This window comes from Cupressus sempervirens, chromosome 5 (assembly GCF_028749045.1).
Source record: "Cupressus sempervirens isolate cs-2001-9-10 chromosome 5, ASM2874904v1, whole genome shotgun sequence".
Classification (NCBI taxonomy): Eukaryota; Viridiplantae; Streptophyta; class Pinopsida; order Cupressales; family Cupressaceae; genus Cupressus; species Cupressus sempervirens.
This window is the reverse complement of record NC_143122.1, coordinates 549,662,839-549,679,579: the sequence shown is the minus strand read 5'-3', so window position 1 is coordinate 549,679,579 and position 16,741 is coordinate 549,662,839. Positions and strand designations below refer to the sequence as shown.

The 16,741-nt window shown below is 35.3% G+C and overlaps 1 protein-coding gene across 11 annotated transcripts in view; it reads right to left on the bottom strand.

The window, feature by feature from the left end:
* Window positions 1–16,741, bottom strand: part of LOC149557109 (tubulin gamma chain) — a 130,567-nt gene that overhangs the window by 102,694 nt on the left and 11,132 nt on the right. For 2 of the 11 annotated variants that reach the window (XM_089831821.1, XM_089831820.1), the window contains exon 2: window positions 16,156–16,253. The exons of 6 other annotated variants lie outside the window; for them this stretch is intronic. The gene's annotated coding sequence lies outside the window, so the exon portion shown is untranslated. Of the gene's footprint in view, window positions 1–13,530; window positions 13,799–14,022; window positions 14,156–16,155; window positions 16,254–16,741 lie in introns of all 11 variants that reach the window. 3 more of the 11 variants (XM_089831819.1, XM_089831818.1, XM_089831816.1) reach the window with 2 other exon arrangements.

Here is a 16,741-nt window from a genome sequence, read left to right as displayed (position 1 = left end):
CGTTGAAAAATGTCAAAGCAAAGTCAAATAAATTGAATAGGGAATCTTCATCATTTTTAAAGGCACATATATCATCTTTAAATTTAAGCGATTAATGGTTTATGAGTAGTATAAGAAGGAAAATATGTTATTAGTAGAAATGGAGGGGAGTATAAGGAAATAATAATAACGGATATGAAAAGTAATAAGAAAAAAACATGCTTATGTGGGATAAGAAAAGAATATGGAGCAAATAGAATTAAGAAGTTGTTGTCATGTTCCTAGTGTTGTCTTGTTCCTCATTATCCTTGTCATCAACATGAACAATAAGGTCACTAGGTTGATGCAACTTATAAAGGATTTCTCCATGTAGTTGTTGCTGCCTTCACTACATATTCAATGTCTTTTAACAATATCATACATGTGTTCATCTTGAGAGTGAACTTCTTCTCATTTTTCTTCAATAATTCTTTCATCTCCTTATTACTGAGATTTGGCATCAATTGCCTCAAGGTATGTTCATAGATATCCTTAGTCTTTTGTGCATTTTCCCATCTTGGCTTTATTACCTACATAAGCTCATTAGGTATCTGTTGGACAAGCTCATCTAGAGCGTATTTCTATCTGCCTAGCTTGGTCATGACAGCATCCTCAATCTGTCTTCTCTCATCCTCATCCCTTGTCTCATAATTGAGGAATTTAAAATTTGTCATGCCAACTCCTTCCTCCATTTTCTTTAATCCTTCCTGAAGTGTAGGTGGAGATCTCTTGAAGATTATCTGTTCGGCTTCATCTTCACCTAACTTCAATTTCTTTCTCGACTTGGTTGCCCTTCTAGTGAACACAACAAGGGATGACTTGGCAAGTCTAGTTATGATAACCTTTCCTTTCTTCCTTAGAGGTTCTTCTTCCTCGAATTTTGCTTCTTCTTCTTCATCCTCTACATCATTTTCTTCAATATCATCACCTTTTCCCTAGGTAAGCATTAGAGTGGAACCTGCTTGCTTAGTGCCTTTTAGTATCTTTTCTACTCTTTTCCTTCCTTTTATTGACTGCTTGAGGTAACTTAATCTCAAGCTCTATTCTTGCCTTAGCTTCATCATATGCGCCGAAGTATGTAGCTTTGGGATCCACAGGCTCATTCAACAAAGCCTCTATGACATCCTTGGTGTCATCAATGTTAACCTCATACTCTAATCGTTTAACCCATGCCACTCTAGGTCTGACTGCTTGAATGTATACTTTATCATAGTCCACCATGAAACAGATATCATCCTTGTAATCTTCAACAAGTTTCTTGGGATCCTATATTTATTATTCATCTTTTCTTTGAATTTTTCAAAGTAGTTATCTATGATACTTTCAAAATTTTCACCCATCTCTGCTATATACTTATTAATCTGATATAAAACAGGAAGATCTTTCCTCCATACCACTGTACCTTTGGAAGGAAAAAAATTATGAGTAAAGAAGAATAAACATGCTAGAAGAGATCCGAACTTACATGGATTATTCTTTGATCCTTTGATGCTCTCCATATTCTTGTCGAATTGGTTCAACAACAACTCGGCAAGGTCGAAGGATAGGTTATTCTTCACAACCTTGTAAGCAAGATCGACAGCTTCACATAATACATTGTTTATTCTGCTTGAACTGTACATCTTATGTGCAATGATATGAATGCCAAATTTTAGTTCCATGTTAGTTACACTAATAATCTTCATTCCTCGTCCATCCCACTCAGCAAGAGTTCTCTTTTCCAGTTATACCCGACCTAGGGTTTTGGTTGTCTTCGATTTATTGAGCATTGGGAGCCTAGAGATTCTATGAATCATTTTCTTGGTTCTCTAGATAGGTTGCTCCAACCATAATTGCCCATTATGTACACGGCTCAGAATATATCTCATCAATTTGACCTGGAAGTCTCTTGGCATATGAGAGATATCAATCAAGCCCTTGGTTTCCAAATGTTGTTGTTTGGGTTTCAATGCACCATCCACACATAATTCCCTGAATGCTTCATTCATTTCTAGAGTTCTGAGTTCTTGGATTGAGCAATGATAAAAAGAACAAATGTCGTGCACGAGTAATACCTTAGGCGAAATTTGCGATTATGCACTAGCTGGGTCAAGCGCTTCTGCAATTGCTGGAATTAACTTGAAGTTTGGTGCCTTGTAGTCGACTCCTCAAACCAACATTTTAGACCCTTTCTTGTTTTTGTTGCTGCAAAATGCCATTGCTCGGTAGGGTTTACTGAACACTTCAAAAATCTTCAACAACAAATACTTAAATTGCTTGAGGGCTCTGAATTCGCTCTTCTCAACTAGCTCTAGAAATTCGTAGTGAAATAATGCCTTCGATTTCTTTCTTTTAACAAATTTCCACCTTTCAATCATCATTAGTGCTTCATACTTCATACTCACTCGGTGACAAGTTGTCCACTCGGTTTATTCATTAATGCTTGGAAGACATCTACAGCTCAATAGAGTCACCATCACTAGGTAGGAACTACCAAATGTGTATCTGCAATATACAACCCGACCTTGCTCGGTAACGTCTTGCGACCCGACCTTGCTCGGTAAAGTCTCCTACTTTCGATTATGCTCAGTGATCCTTTTGCATCTTGAATGCTGATTTGGATCTTTCTTCTTGCTAGCTGGAACTGATGTTAGATTTCTTCTTCTGAATCATAGCTCCAGTGATCTCCATAGGGAACTAAGTTGAAGTGTTTGGACTACCCAACTCATTGACTTGGGTGTCATTCACTTCATGATCTTGGTTTGCATTCTCTGGAGATTTTGGTACCAGTTGCTGCCTCATTTGCTTTCTTACTTTGTTAGCTTTGGCTTTCTTTTCATCTTCAATTTTACTTGTGTTCATATAGTTCTTGGCAAGATGTCCAAGTTTTGTACAAATAAAACATCTTTTTGTAGTGTCTCTTTTCCTCATATGATGTTTAACACAGTTTGGTCCAATATGCCCAAATTCACCACACTAGTGGCATTTGCGCCATGTATTTTAATCCCATCCAAATATTGCTTTCACAATTTGTTCTACTTGGTTTTGCATTCTAAAGATTTGTGTCCTTGTTTCTTGCAATTGTGACATTTACCTTACCACAGATTGGAATCCTACGAACCTTGCCAATCGAGGAACTCGCAAAGTTTAAATTCGCTATAGAAAATCCTTGAATTGAGTAGTCAATGTTCAAGGTGAAGGTCTACCCACCTAGGTGTCGCGGAGCCTGAAGTGCAAGGGAATCTGAGCGATTTTCGTTATTGGCCAAAATTTGATTGAGAGATCCTACCGAAGTGGCAGGCTCTTGGATTTTCAATCTGCGGTTTTGGGAACCAACACCTTCAAACGTAGGTTTCTCTTTGCATTCACTTGCTCTATGACTATGCTTATTGCAATTGTAACATTTTCCATTGAATTTTGCTTTGCCATTGCTCCAACATTTGTTTGATGTATGACCTATCTTACCACAACGACTACAAGTAGGTCATTGGTTCTTTTGAGCTCCTTGCTAAGATGTTTCACCTTCTTTTGTGTATCCTATACCAGCTTTGCCTTTGTGTTTGTACTGACTTTGTTCATTTAATTGATTCATGCTTTCTTGAGATTTCATCATTCTTTCGTAGGTTTGCTTTTCAGTGTTGAGATCATTCTGAAGCCTTTCATTCTCTGATCTTAGATTCATAAGTTTTTCATTTGCATTGTTGAGTTGATCAATTCAATCTGCTTGTTGAAGGGATAGATGTTGGATTTCATTGTTCTTTTCTTCTATCTCTTCTTTGGCTTTGCCTCTTTCTTCCATGACTTCACACATTCTGACTGATTGAATTTCTTGTTCTCTTTTCCGCTTTCTGATTTCTTCTTGAAGATTGGAATTCTTTTCTAATAGATCTTTGATTGCTTCATCAGCTTCATCTGAATTTCTTTCAGGATATATATCTTCAATTCTTTCTTCATTGTAGAGATTGTCATTACATTTTCAATTCTTTCTTCAATGTAGAGATTGTCATTCATTTGTGCTGCAAGATCTTTCCTTCTTTTCAATGATTAAGAGAGTTGCTCCTTTGCTTTCTTCAGTTGCCCAATAGTCAATTCAAGATCCAACTTTTCATTGTCAATAACCTTATCTAGCTTGTATACCTCCATTGCCTTTGATCTTTTCTCAAGCTATTAAACTTCTAACGTGAGAACTTGAAAAGCTCTGATACCAATTGTTGGAAATATAAGGTAGGCAAGGTTACTAAGAGGGGAGGGGTGAATCGGGACTTCACCAATTAATCCTTCATATAATATTATGATCTAATTGCATGCGTGATAAGAATGAAAATGTTCATAACACTTTAACACAAGATATGGTGACCCAAAACCTTCCAATTAGAAAGTAAAACTAAGGTGGGGATGATACCCACAAGCTTTAGTACTGCAATATAAAGTTATACTGGAGTGGAGATGATACAATGTGTTACATATATATCAATCCAAATTACAACTCATTGGAGTCAACTACAATACCAATCTCATCATAATCCACAAAGTTGGCCAAATTGTTATAACTTGAGTTCTGAAGACAAACTCGATGATGTTCTAATACACGGCAAACATTGTCAACAATCGGCAATCTTTGGCACTCAGTTGAACTTGAAGCTCAATCCATACTAATCACTTCCAAGTAGCTTGAACTCAGTCAACAATGTGTGACTCGATGAACTTTGAAACTCGATATTAAATGGATCACTCGATTGACACTACATGACTCGGTCAACACTAGATCCACTTTGTTAACCATGTGAGCTCAATAGACACTGTTGGACTTGGTTAACACCATAGAGCTCGGTTAACACTACAATCTTCTTCACTTCCACTGACTGACTCGATAACCTCTACTACGCTCGGTTTGCACTAAACTTTGTCACTAAAGCTCAGTAAACACTGTGTAGCTCAACAAACACTGCAAACTAACTCAAGTGCTCAGTAGACACCTGTGTCACAGGGTTCGACGAATTCCAGCCATGAGGTTCTGAATTTGGCGAACTTCAAAATACCGTAAAATAGTTCGTTCATATTCGCTTGTTGTTCGGCTGTATAAAGGACCTATTTTTTTCTATAATTAAAATTTCAAACAAAATGAATTTTCAAGGGTTTTTCACATGTTTCATTCTTCATTTCAGCCGAACGAATGCCCTCATTCCAAATCGGAAGCCCTTCTTTACTAATCCAAATCGTAATAAAAAAATTCAAATAATCTTTGCAAAACGAAAATCTTTTGATCTTCGGGACAGAGTAGCACAGGCATTATCAATGCATACTGCAGGTCTAAATCTCATGTTTCCTCCTATCGTTTCTGACGGCAAACAAAGTTAATCATTTCTAGCTTGCGCACGAATGAAAAATTTATTAACAATGACCCATAAATTTTAATATATGTATTTATTATTTAGGTTTCGTGTTATATATAAGTTTCGTCGTGTATATATATGTATAGATAATGAATTTAATTTACTTAGTAATTTTGTTTATAGGTATGTGTGTGTTGGTTCCCAAAACCGTAGATTAGAAATCCAAGAGCTTGCCACTTCTCCTGTAGGACTTCTTAATCAATTTTGGCCAACGAACGGAAATCGCATAGATTCCCCTGCACTTCGAGCTCCGCTACACCCAGGCGAGTTAACCTTCACCTTGAACACTAACTGCTCAGTTCAAGGTTTTTTCTATAGCGAATTTAAACTTAAAGCTCTTAGACTGGCAAGGTCCTCGAACTCGATGAAACTAAAACTGGATGCTGAATATTTGATAATTGAATGTTTTGTATAAATTTTGTAAATAATGGAATTGATAATTGCAGAAGGAATATATTGATTTTCTGACTTCAACAAAAAGACCAGTGTCTTTGCTCATTCAGGCGATAGAGTCAACTTCGGTGAACTTTTACATACAACTTCATAATGTTTAATGCACTTGTACTGCCAATAATTTTGATAATCCAAATGCAACAGACCAATTATAATGCAATCTTTAAATTAGTCCAAATTGAATTTTAACTCCACTGAGACAAACTGGACACAACTCTGGAAACAATTAAATATTTCACAACACCTATGATGATCAAATTTAAAATGCTAATTGACCATGTCCACTTATCTGATAACAAAATCATATACAGAATTTTAAAATATAATTATAAAGGACGATTCCCCTGTGGTTTAAATCTCTACGCCATTAACAACAAACAAAGAACATTTTTATTTTATTATTAAAATAAAATAATTTTATAATAATAAAATAATGGAATTTTATTATAAAATCATATTGAACCCTTATTCCTCCTTACAATAAAATATAAATATAAAATGCCTCTTCTCTGAATATCTAAATGAATGTTTTTTTTACAAATAAATATCATCTATATATATCTTTTAAAAGAGCTATGTCTTTTGAAAAAGAGACATCTCTTATAACATCATGAGATCTCTTTATTAAGCAAATATAATTACAATCTTATTTTGTTATTGCCAATTAATAAATATTATTAAGCTTTATCAGGCTCCTAAATTTTTCCTTTCTTTTATTAATCTGTCACTTTGGCTTATGCATATCTCATGGTATTGAATGGAAATTAGAAAATAGTTCTCTCGACTAAATACTCGATATCGCTTGTATGAATGGAGTCGTCTCAAATTTTGCTTGCTATATCACGCTAAAGCCAACAAATTTCTTCAGACTTTCAATTGAAGCTCCTCATGCAATTGGAATCCGATTCAACACTTTAGTGCCCTCCATTAAAAGATTGCTCCTAATGCCTCTCAATGGTTGAGTCATATCAACATACACTATTATCGTTGCCCTCCTTTATTTCTACCACCGATGAGGATTGAAGGTACACACTTGATTTTGCAATCGCAAATGATCTCCACGGGAATGATTATGTTCCATCTCTGTTTTGGCCTGTATTTGTGCTGAAGGGCTGTGATTATAATCTTCCATCTGGCAGCAGCTTCATTATTCAATCCAGACCCATTATAATGACCCATAAGATACGCCACATATAATTTCTTGATGTATGTAACCTTAAATCTTCAGAATATATTGGGAATGCTCCTTAAGTGAATGCAGACTAACATTGATGACTTATCAACACTCTCTAATAAGAAAGATGCTTACTGCCTCTTTGGTTTGATATAAACGCCTCTTAATTTAATCACTGATTTTCATTATACAGATCGAATGTATTGCTTTAAAGACGTTTCCTTATCATTTATGAGAAACATGTTGCTGGTCCATTTTGTATCTTCATACGTCTTCCTCTCAAACTGGTGCTATATTTTGGTTCACTACCGATTGAATTTATAGAAATGATTTTGGGCATTGGAAAAACTAGATTGAAACTTTTGCACTGAAAAGGTCACTAGATTCTTCTAGTCTCTGTATATGGGTCACCTGTCATTATTTCACTTACTTCATTTCCTTATATGGCTTCAAACATCCTAGCATTCTTCACCATCATTGCTCCATTATACTAGTAAGTCACATCTATAACTTCTTAAGATATTCTGAAGACACTATTTATTTTCCATAATATCTGTGGATGAATTACATGTACATCATATTTTCAAACACTTAGATTGATATAGTCGGCAATTTCGTCATCCCTAGATGCTCTCTATCTCATTGATGGCACGTGCTCTGAATCCTTTCTTGCTCCAAATTCTATATCTGATGTGTCATGTTTGTTTACAGATTACTCCAGTTTCACATGACTGAGATTTCTTTTTATATTCATCATATGCAGACCTCAACAGTGAAGCACCTTCGATTGGAAGGAGAGCCGAATGAAATCTTTTCTATGCAATAGGTTTTTGTATACCAAGATATGCTTTGACAATTCCTCATCAATCTCAAACATACTTCCTAAATGGAGAGACTAAAATTAGAGTTTCATCAGTGTGTATTATATGTTTGTTATTTTATATTAATTTATAAATTGTGTATAAAATAAATTTAATTTTTATAGTAAATTTGTTTATTAGTGTATATGTATGCATACATATGCCATATATTTGAAATATTAAATTAATTCATTAATATGAATATATTTTTATTTTTATATTTGAATTGAAAAGTTCTTTGCATGAAATTCATTAACTTATAAAATATTTACTACAATGCATATATATTCACCAATATAATGAACAAGAAGTCACAAACTCTCCCCTAACTAGGAATCAAGATCATATATTTAGATTTTTTTTAAATTATATAAGATGAATTTGATGTCAAATTTTTTTCCAATTTTTTTACTTTGTTGAACTTCATAGTTGTCGAACTCGAACCTTGTGACTTATGTAGACATTGCATTCTAACTACTTAGCTCGAGAACAATTGAATCACTTGATTAACACTGCAAACTGAATGATAAGCTCGATAGCAACTATAGAGCTCGGTAGCAATGTAACCAATTGACTAAGTGTTGGGTCACTGATAGACAAATTGAGCTTTATGTCAACACTTTGATCATCACTGCGTCCAGCCTCGAACTAAATAAAAGTACAATGAAGTCCTCAGCAAGCCATAGATACATACGATCAACACCTGGATCCCAAACCTTGTTGTCATAACCAGCCAATATGATAAGGTAGAACTGTATCCATGAACTATGCATAACCCAATAGATGGTGACAACCTGACCTAAATAGATGATGTAAGAAACAAGCCGCTCAAAAACAGAAAACAACACCCTAGGTGCATCAAATACCATACTGTCGTAATCAATCTAGAGAACCTCTAGGTACATAGGTACTATGAATAAGAATGAAGCTGAAAAGTCATTCCTTGTGATTGAAACATAACTCTTATTTTAATACTCCACCAAGGTCTACCCAATGTCTGACGAAGGAAATCCATCCAACTCCTATAAGGGGTGAAATAGGAACCCATATGCGGACTGATCCAATGACAAGCAATAGTAGTCAAATCACTACTCTCATCCTGTAACCAAGATTCACTGCTAGGAACCGTACCAAGATCCAGTATTTTGAAATCAAAATCATCCTCTTCATGATAACCAAAGGGAGTTCCCTCGTGTATCACAAAAAGGGGTTTATCGAAAATCCAATCAACATCTAGTTCGAACATGGGGTCATCTATAAATTGACTGTGATTTAAAAATTTGACACTTGTTCTTTTAGGACAGCTGTCCAAGTCATAAGTCTACTGAATGCTATCAAGTTCCTCAATTACTTCTTGAAAAAACACCTGCCTCTCTTTACCCTCATGTTCCCAAAAACAATTTGTGATCCTAACCTGATATTTTGCTTCCTAAAGAGAAACTTGAGTCTCATCCAATGCCTCCTAAGCATACTTAAGCTCCCTGTTGAGTTCCATAATTTCTTTCCTTTCTTCATTCAATTGATCAACACGTATTTCAGCAACCTTAAGAATGAAATCCCTCTCAGAAAGCAAACATAAATAATCTGATTTCATAGTTTCGAGAGCTGTTTTGACCACCTGCAAATCAGCAGCAGGCCAATCTCCTTCCACTTCCCTTTGAGCCTTCCTATAGAGATCCTCAACCAACTTGTGAGTGCTGTCATAACATACCAAAGATGCAACAACCATGTCTTCACTAACCTTCAGTTGGTTCTTTAAGGTCTGCATTTCGGTATTGTCATGTTGAAGCGATTCAATGTCTTGCGGTGGCATTGTAGGTTTGTTCCTCTAAATTCATGTCATGGGTATCAGAAATATATGCTTCATCATACAAAGGTTCCAACCTGCTATTACCTTTTGTGCAACTGAACTCATCAACCTGCTTATCAACACTAACCTTCAATTCACCAACATAGAAACTTACACCTTGAGTGACATCCTCTACATGATCGCTAGAAGGTTGTAAATCAATGGTAGTTGACTGCTCCTCTTTAACAAGAACCTCTATTCGATGATTTTGATCTGTTGGGAATTCCTCATACACATTTTTGCCCTAGTCTTTTGCAAGGAGATCCTGAGCCAAATCCAAATACTTTCTTTTTGCCACATCAATCTTATTTTACTGCTCTAGATGAAAATCCACGTAATCACTAAATGATAAATCATTCTGAATTCAGTTAGGAAGTTCTTATTACTCTCCTCAAATGTAGAGTATTTCTGCTCTTATATCGAATTCGGAATTTTGAGCTAACTACTCTTGTGACTTCATAAAACCCTTCCTAATTTTATCCAAATCTTTTCCCGTTGCTGAAGTTTGCTACCTGTCTCATAAAGTCAAATGTTCCCCTGCAAATTCTCATAATTTTGGAAACTAAATTTAGACTACTTGCCCCATTTTCACTCTTTCTTCTCCAAGTATTTGCAAGTTCAATTTGCTTAAAAGATCTCTGTCAATGGAGCTCCCAAATTGGTTGTAGCTTGAAAACATGCAAGTGTTGATACTTGGGCAATTGTACTCAACAACTTTTAAGCAATGCCAAGTCAAAGTTCCTAAAATCATAAAACTACTAACCTTGCCCTTTCTTGCACCCAATTTTGTAAGTCCCTAACAACAATTGTTATGCAGCTAAGGCAGAATCAACTATCATGTTCCTAACATACTCTCAGCAATTCAAAAGCCAATTTCCAATCACGAACTTATCACAGCAAAGTTTCCATCTTTCCTTCTCTTTTTTCTAAAAATATCACTTATTGAAGCTCCATTCTTCCGACAAAATCCTTCAATTGCCTTTGTGGGCTTTCCCTCAAGATCAAATGCATTTCCTACTGGAGGTCCACACACCTCTATCCCAATTTCATCTTGCAATATTACAAAACCATGTCCCAGTATTCATTCCATAATGATCCTGTAGTTTTTGCTCCGCAAATCAACATCCTATCTCTATGGTCTCTACTTTTGCTCATCTATAGAAGCATGCTTACATCTTCCCTTTCTCACCAATACAAAACTACCTCAAATCCTCGTTCACAATACAAAGTCAAGTAAACTTTTCCTTGCGGTACCGGAACCTAGACTAGCTCAATATCCGAACATGCCTTTTTGGCTTCATCTCCTTGCTTTGAATGTTTAACACCAAAGGCACGAGCCTCATAACCCACAACAATTAGGCCTCCTCTCTTCCAAGAATAAAACTATACAACTGTTGTAGGTTTTCCACGTAATTCTGGCTTCTTCCTCTGCTCTACTATAGATACCTTTACTGTTCCTTGTCTTTATGTCTGATGTGTACTTCGAGCCATATTGCCAATACACACTAGTTTGATTTAGAAATTTTATATTATTGCTTAAGCATACGTTATGAAATTCAGAGGGGATGTTGATACTTTGTCGATTCCTATAACCTTGCGACTCCCACGTGGATGCAAAAATAACACAAAACAATTATGTCCAAGCAACCTCCCACCTGGCGTCTCACCTTGACTAGATTCTTGCCTTCCTAATAACAATCGCATGACTACTACTGGTCCCCTGCAAATGTATTACTTCTGCCAAGGACGTCACGTTATACCTCTACATAAACAAGACTCGACAAGTGTTAATGAACTAGAAAAACTTCCAATTTATTTCCCAATTCGTAATTTCCGACAATTCTATCAAATACAATTAAATTGCATGAGGCATATGATGTCAATAAACTTGGCGAAAATTGATTTAATACTACTAATTCTAACCTTGGTTCAATATCTATTGTTGTCATTAGCGATTCACCTTTCTGAGTTTGTTTATCAAACAACCCTTTAAATCTTCGCAAGAGATATATATTGCACCAATATTTTGAGGCCTTACAAAATCAAGTTGAATCAGATATACAAAATAACTAATGTCACCAAGTGAATATTTTTTTTGTTCCCAGAAGACTATTGTTTCAATATCAATGGCATCTTGAAGATGCACAAACCCAAGGTTGAAGAAACGGATCCTCACTTCTTTGCACTTCTTTGTCTCTGCAAATCTCCTGCAGTTGAAATTTATAGTATTGATGCCTTACATAAATTCTCAAAAGACTATAAATTCCTTGACACAGTCTAAGCCCTTTTCAACTGCAGAGCTTTTGATGTAACATTTGAAGGATACAAAAAATGGCCCTCCACAAGGACCATCTCGTAAATCAGCAAGACATGGACATTCCAATGCTTCTGGAGCCACCACTTCTAGAGACTCGTTCTCCTTATTAGTACCCTTAGTTGTGGCTTCTATAGTCGATATCTAGTTCTTCATCTCTCTTGTAGATGCTCAATAATTAACTTCACGATATTTTCATTCACGACAATTGTACAAATTCTTTGGCCTCATTTAGCCGCCAGGGGGTTTGTTTGTGCTCGAACAAGAATATAGTTGTGCCCAAAAACTGCCAAAATAATTTCTTGTCGAACCAATTCAGGGTTATTGTTTTGTGTGCGACTATGCTAGAGGATCAATCGACCAATGGAGAAGTTGTATTAACCTAGGGAGATTTCTTTAAAATATCTGCTAGCCAATGAATATATTGCTAGTCTATGCAGACAAAGGCAGTAAATCGCTTTTCCTCCCAATTTGTCGATGCAATTTTTTGAGACAGGAAGTTATATGAGATATATCGATCTCATATGAAATGAGGAAATATTTGAGCGACAATCACTATATCAATATAAAATATTCAAAGCCTCCTATTTCCAGAGCCTATAAATATTTCTCCCAACATCAACAATTTCTACAATCCTTAAAACGGGCCCACCAATAATCAAAATTCAGGTTACCCTCTTCTCGAAACAAAATACTCAAGTTGTGACAGACATTATCTTCCCATCAATGTTAAATTAAGCCTCCAAAATAAGATTCTTTCGAGTTAAGGTCTTTTCCAAATAATTGGTGGTAATCAAGGTAATGACTGAGGATATGATATCAAAATATCTGTTCTTTTCAAAACTCAAATAAAGTACAAATATCTAGTATTTAAGTCCCAGAACTGAAGGAAATTATCTTCTTCAAACCTATTCAGATTTCACACTTATTGATTGAACGAAACCTTTGTCACTCTTGAAATTTCCAAAAGCTTCCAAGAAAATCATTTCTGATAAAACCCTTTTAACCCTCTACTTATACCCGACAGGATGGCAGGTTCGAGGCTCTGATACCACTAAAATATCCCCAAACCGGATATTTACTAGATTTCTTTCTTAGAATAACATTTAGATCACAAACATATGAAATCGTATTATAAATAAACCAGCAATGTAAACCATAAGAAATAACCCAATTGATATTTATCTAGTTGTTTCCTCAAACTGATATTCAGCACTTGAATATAGGTAGATGTATTACGAAACACAATAGAAAACCAATAGATATTAACCCATTCTTTGATAATAATATTCAGGATTCAGTATATGAAAATGCTTTACAACCAACAGTATAAAACTAGTAAAAACTCTAATAAAATTCCTCAAAAACACGTTATAGCATTATACAACAGCAAGACAATAACCAACATTCAAAATCCAATCTTAAACATAGAATTTACAGTCAGATTATCTGAACACTCAAAGAAGAACCTATAAGTGCATACAAGACACCTGAAGTGACGGCTCCATGGACAATGGGTTTGCGTCCACTGTCTATCGGCACGAGGGGCTATGTCCACACGCTAGCTGAAACCTGAAGCTGAAGCTTTCCGAATACTCTCGCAAGAGAGAAACTGAAATCTGAATAATAAACCAAGCATGCCAAATGAAAGAGTCTCTTCTCCTTTTATTCCCACAGCTGTGACTCTTCGACTTCCCTCCTGGCTTTTCGTCTTATCTCTCCTTGTCGTCTTTAGCACACTTTGAATATTGAATTGACCTTTTATAATAAGAGTCCATGCTTTCATAGTCAATTTTAATATCATCTAAATGTGTCCTTTAATATTTCTAATGTCCCAAAAGGGGGACATTACATTTGATTTCTAGTAATCTCTAAAGATGTAACTATTCTTAGAAGATAATAATTGAGAATTTCACCATGAACCAATATGCTCTAAATAACACAATCCTTTATTACTCTTAATGAGGTTGTAAGATCAAAACCTCTGCAACATGATTTGATAGTCGCTTCCACAATAGTATAGGATCAATGCATGATGATTATCAATTGGAGGTGATGGTCAAATAAGTGCATCAAAGAAGACGTTCAAGCTCGAGCATTTCATCTCATTACTACCTGGTCCAAGCAAATGAAGTGGCTGAACAAATTAGCTTGGGAAATGAAGACAGAAGGTTCTCAATAATCCTCATTTGATAAAAGCATAATGACATTTGATAAAAGCATACTAAATGGATATTTTGATGCCTTATCCAAGTAACTGATACTATTGATAAAGTTATTGAAGTTTACTGAATGTGAATGCAATGATGTTAGCTTGTATGCAAAATAGATTCGTTACAAAGTCAACAAAATGCAACTGGCAGTTGTAGAGGCAATATAACAACCCTTGCCATATATACCATAAAGATGGATCAAACCTATAAAACAGAGCATAAGGGATGTTGATGATTCAATAAGTTGCATAGCACTGTCAAATGAGATTGTTCAGGTCAGAGGTTCATGTTGCTATCTTACAGGTTTTTCTCACCCTAGTACACCTGTTGATGGGGGAGCTTCAATGTATGGTACATTTGTTTAGATGTTTAAGGGTGGAATGGATATTGCTCTAAATTCATTCATGGAAGTTGCAAAGATAATTGTGTTGTCTCCCCTGAAAGGTCAAATTGTTGATAAACAAATGATTCTTTAAATTGTTTCTATGAAGACCCAATAATTATTGGTCACAAGGAAGTTGATTCTACATTGTGCAATCATGTGACGATATAAGAAAGATCTATTTGTCTTGTATTCTCAACTAGCCAGATAGTGAGATGAATATGAGTATGAATGAAGTAGATGCAGATAGAAGGCTACCTTAGAAAAGTCAATAATTTGGTCTTCCTTCAAAGTTGCAGGTTTCGAATTACATTTTTATAAATAGTAACCTTTTGCCACTTTCAGTCACGAAGTTATAAAATTGACTAGTTTAGCACAAAAATTGTAAAGTTAATAACCTTGTTTAAATCTCACAAAAATAAGTTAGCTACTAACCTGAAAAAGTTAGTTTAGACAAATAAGCCTATGAATACAAGACTATTTCTATCGTAAAGAGGAACACTTTTTGCTAAAGGAAACTACGGAGAAATTTTTAAAGAAACTTTTGGTTTGATATGTTGTACTCAAAGCTTTTTGAACTTGTATATTTTCAAAGAGATAATGAATAATTCATTTTCTTTGTATGTCAAGATATGTTACTAACAATACTAAGTTATTATTGTTAAATTGCTGTATGTCAAGTTAGTGATATCTTTGTGTATGTATAGAATCCTTTAATTTCTGATCCCAATGACATATGTAATTGATGAAGCACGATCATGCCCTCGTAGCTTGGCTTGAATGTGATAGTAACTTGTCTCCCATATGTTGAGGTCTGTTATCATTATTTCATTGCTGCATATTCAAACTTATTGAGTATTAAAACCCCCTTGTAAATTGTCATCCTTTAGGAATCTCATATGCTATTTGTTTGCCTAGTATTGGATTTTCTTTCATCTATTTCCTATCCTTTGGTACTTTCAGGTGATTGATTGCAGTATATCCAACTGTTGGAATGGTTATTACTCCCCATAGGGCAAACAGGGTCATTTGTGAAGAAGCACTTGCACTGAAAATTTTGTTTGCCAACAGAAGTGAAAATTTGAGAATTGTAATAAGATAAATCAATCAATAAAGGCGGGCCCTCATACCACAAATTTGAATAAGAATCAAACACCAAGGTATATTGCCTCTTCTCAGAGGGAGAGAATCCTGCTATCACAAATTTTAGAGTATTCTGTGTCTAGCAAATTTCAGAAAAATACATGCAGTCTCAATCTACTTTAAAAGGCATTGACAATTTTTTCAAAAACTTCATCACAGGGCGTATGAACAAAATCTGGGTCAAATATGATGGTTCAACATAATAAACAAATTTACATACCCTCTCAGGAGTCAGTTATAGAAGCTAGAAGAAATAGGCGAGACAAGGGAGACAGGAGATTCATTCCCAAAAGAGCTCAACCAGAATATGAATGTGATGTCCCATTATTCTAATCAAAACAGCAAACATGTAAATAGGGTAAGGGAAGTAAACATACCTTGTCTTGTACATTAGCATACATTCCCTGCACTTTGCATAATAGTTAGATTTATTTCATCAGTTTAGTAGATCTCCATCGAGATGCACAAACACTTCCTGCATATCCATTCACATAGATGCATCATCATACACATACATGCAAGACATTCCATTATAGACACTGCATTATCATTACCAAATCATTTATACAATTGTCGTATGAATACATCCATCCATGATATAATGTTCCATGCACATTGACACGTGCAGAGAACATCATACCATGCACAGATGCACCCATATTATACATCATGGCATTCTATTAATCTGCAAGCATTATATTCATATGTGCATCTCTGCATATGATGAAGCCAATGAAAATGAACATTATTGGGACCATTGTTTCCATGGTTGGCATCACTTCTGACTCATGTACTTAGACTATGCACTTCCTAGACGATGGTATTCTGGCTAGTGTATTATACAGGCGACAGTATTTTGGACTGGCAGAGCAATGACACAATGCAGCCAACAAGCTTTCCGGGCTTGCATTCTCTATAATACTCAAATGAACTATGATTCTTAAGACAAATCACATTTGATTA